The following is a 4076-nucleotide window of genomic DNA, read 5'->3' on the forward strand; positions in this document are numbered from 1 at the left end:
CCACTATGTTCATCGCAGCCTTATTTATAATAGCCAGAAACTGGAAAGAACCCAGATGCCCTTCAATAGAGGAATGGATACAGAAAATGCGGTACATCTACACAATGGAATATTACTCAGCTATCAAAAACAATGACTTTATGAAATTCGTAGGCAAATGGTTGGAACTGGAAAATATCATCCTGAGTGAGCTAAGCCAATCACAGAAAGACATACATGGTATGCACTCATTGATAAGTGGCTATTAGCCCAAATGCTTGAATTACCCTAGATGCCTAGAACAAATGAAACTCAAGACGGATGATCAAAATGTGAATGCTTCACTCCTTCTTTAAAAGGGGAACAAGAATACCCTTGGCAGGGAAGAGACAGGCAAAGATTAAAACAGAGACTGAAGTAACACCCATTCAGAGCCTGCCCCACAAGTGGCCCATACATATACAGCCATCCAATTAGACAAGATGGATGAAGCAAAGAAGTGCAGACCGACAGGAGCCGGCTGTAGATCGCTCCTGAGAGACACAGCCAGAATACAGCAAATACAGAGGCGAATGCCAGCAGCAAACCACTGAACTGAGAATAGGACCCCCGTTGAAGGAATCAGAGAAAGAACTGGAAGAGCTTGAAGGGGCTCGAGACCCCATATGTACAACAATGTCAAGCAACCAGATCTTCCAGGGACTAAGCCACTACCTAAAGACTATACATGGACTGACCCTGGACTCTGACCTCATAGGTAGCAATGAATATCCTAGTAAGAGCACCAGTGGAAGGGGAAGCCCTGGGTCCTGCTAAGACTGAACCCCCAGTGAACTAGACTGTTCGGGGGAGGGCGGCAATGGGAGGAGGGTTGGGAGGGGAACACCCATAAGGAAGGGGAGGAGGGAGGGGGATGTTTGCCCGGATACCGGGAAAGGGATTAACACTCGAAATGTATATAAGAAATACTCAAGTTAATAAAAAAAAAATAAAAAATAAAAAAAAAGAAATTTCCTTGCAATTAGTTAGTACTTCTGTGTCTTCGTAGATGCCTATTAATTGGCATGAATGGTTCATCTCTTGTCTACAAACTATAAACTTTGAAATATCAAGTCCAAATTTATATGCAAATTTTACATTTCAATTAGATTTTCATTAGATTTTCTTGATATTTTGGAACTAATTAATTGGACAAATTAGACTGAAATCACAGTTATATGAAAAATGTAAGATTCTTAAATGTCTTCCCTAATGTGGTTGTACCTCATAAAGCCAGACTTTTTAAAAAGCTTTTAAAATTGATGTTACCTCAAATATTTTCTTTTACCTATCTGTATTACACTTATGTATCCTATGTATATGTTCAGTTAACATTTTCCATATTATACAAATCTGATCATCTCAGTTAAAAAGATTAAACTTTCCTTCTAAAGTTTTTAATGTCATCAGAAAACATCCCAGAACTTGGTTCTGTTGTTGGATGATACACAGAAAATTATGATCTTATAAAAAAGGTCTGAGGAAAACTTCTCTGTCCTGAAAGGGCCACAGAAGCCTTTCTAAACTTCATCAGAATGCACACTATTAGAACATGCCTTTAAAGGATCTTTTTTAAAAAATGTTTTTAAAAGCATATTGTTTTAAACAAGAGAGAATACTAATTGACTTATATGTGGTCATGAACAAAATTCACTTTTTTTCCTGGTTATTTGTGAGCGACAATTTAACCACTGAGCCATCTATCCAGCCCCCTTTCTGGTTGTTTGCATTTTTGTGAATCATTTCGGATCACAAGAAATTCCCTCATGGGTTTGCAGTCTCTACACATTCTCTAGGCTACTTATCCTAACATCTGGGTATTAGGACAGTACTTTCTTTAGCAAGTATGCAGTGTTAACTGGGACCAGAATTGCCATGATTAGAAGATGTGAGAGATAACCCTTGACTCCCCTTAGAGACTGGAGAACTCTAAGCAGGAAGCCTGCATTTTCACTGTATGATGTGTGACGTGGCTTCCATGAGCGGCAATGGCTCCCCTGATGAAAGAAAACAGAGAAGAACATTTCTCACAAAGGAATATAAATTACTTTAGTGTTTTTGATGATAAAAGAAATAACTTACACGAATGTGAATTGTTGCAACATTTGAATATTAAAAATAGACATGAGATTTCCTGGCCTCGACGACCTGAGGACTTTGCAACTGCTGCTGAGACCATGTCTAGCAATGGGACAGAAGCTCCCTCTGAAGAAGTTCAGGGTGCTGTGGAGGAACCTACCATGCAGTTGTGACAGCCAACAGTATGCACACCAAGGGCTGAATAGACTGCAGGAGAGTCTGCCCATCCTCCAGCAGCCCACTGAGACGGTTTTGGCGGATACTAAGGAACTGGTGTCATCAACAGTGTCTGGGGCTCGAGAAATGGTATCCAGCTCAGTGTCTAGTGCGAAGGACACAGTGGCCACTAGGCTCACAGGAGCAGTGGATGTGACCTGTGGGGCTGTGAAAAGCAGTGTGGACATGACCAAGTCGGCAATGACCAGCGGTGTTCAGTCAATCATGGGTTCCCGCGTGGGACAGATGGTGATTAGCGGAGTGGACAGGGTGCTGGTGAAGTCGGAGGCCTGGGCAGACAATCGCCTGCCCCTGACAGACACAGAACTAGCCCTGATTGGCACATCTCCAGAGGGCGCAGACACGGCCTCCCTGCAGCAGCAGAGACAGGAATGGAACTACTTCCCTCAGATTGGGCTCGCTCTCCGAGAGGCTCCGCAACCACGCCTATGAGCACTCCCTGGGCAAGCTGTGTAATGTCAGGCAGAGTGCACAGGACGCGCTGCAGCAGCTCACACATGTGCTTAGCCTGATGGAATCTGTGAAACAGGGCGTGGACCAGAGGCTGGGGGAGGGGCAGGAGAAGCTGTACCAGATGTGGCTCACCTGGAATCAGAAGACCCCACAGGATGCTGAAAAGGACCCATCTAAGCCAGAGCAGGTGGAGGCCCAGGCACTCAGTGTGTTCAGGGACATCGCCCAGCAGCTTCAGAGCACATGTGTGGGCCTGGGGGCCAGCATCCAAGGCCTGCCGAGCCACGTCAGGGAGCAGGCCCAGCAGGCCCGAAGCCAGGTGGATGACCTTCAGGCCACCTTCTCTGGCATCCACTCCTTCCAGGACCTCACAGCCAGTGTTCTTGCCCAAACTCGAGAGCACATAGCCAGAGCCCGAGATGCCTTTGATCACACTGTGGAGTATGTGGCCCAGTACACTCCAGCCATGTGGCTGGTGGGCCCCTTTGCTCCTGGAATCACTGAGAAAGTCCCTGAAGAGAAGTAGGGAGAAGGACCAGGGCCAACACCTATCTGACTTGACTGCTTTTCCCAACAGTCCTGTTGCACAGCAGGTCTTCCCCTACTCTGAGTCTGAATGAGACGTGTTTAACCTTTTCCCATCAGTCTTTTTAAAGCAAAAATATTTTTTCTAGAATGTTCGGGGGGGGGCAATCTAGAATGTTCTGGAAAAATTATTTTCCTGAAAAAATGAGGATGATGAATAGTGATAGCACAAGCCTGTCATCCTGGGCCAGCCCTGTGGTGTAGAAGCAGGAGGGTCAGTTCAAAGCCTGACTGCCACATAGCAAATTCAATGATAGCCTAAGCTACTTAAGACCTTGTCTTGAAGTAAATCAGGCATAGTGACATTCCACTCCAGTTTCTTTCCTGCATTCATGGCCCAGAATAGCAAGAGCTTTTCTGACAGACCCTGATACTTGGTCCAAGAATCCAGCAACTGTGACAGTATGGAGAACTGGAATGTTGCAGTCGTTTCAGATGAGAAAGTGAGAGCTGAGAATCCACTGTCCCTTAGATAATGCCTTAATAAATTTTACCTGCTTCAGAGAAAAAAAATAGACATAATTTTGCTATAGATCTGTTTTTATTTCTTTTGATTATGCATATAGAAGTGCATTTATTTTTCTTTTATTAAAAATAAAAAAATTTTAACAGTGTCTCTCGATTATGATTTTTCCTGCCTCTATTCCCTCCCACGTAGATCCAACCCCTTTAGATAAGCAAACAGAAGGCAATGATCCTGTCTT

The 4076-nt window shown here is 44.2% G+C and overlaps 1 pseudogene; it reads left to right on the forward strand.

Moving 5' to 3' along the window:
- The first annotated feature begins 2145 nt into the window (after positions 1-2145).
- Plin3-ps1 (perilipin 3, pseudogene 1) lies at positions 2146-3462 on the forward strand (annotated as a pseudogene).
- Positions 3463-4076: the final 614 nt, after the last annotated feature.

Source organism: Rattus norvegicus, chromosome 20 (genome assembly GCF_021556685.1).
Source record: "Rattus norvegicus strain SHRSP/BbbUtx chromosome 20, alternate assembly SHRSP_T2T, whole genome shotgun sequence".
NCBI classification, from domain to species: Eukaryota; Metazoa; Chordata; class Mammalia; order Rodentia; family Muridae; genus Rattus; species Rattus norvegicus.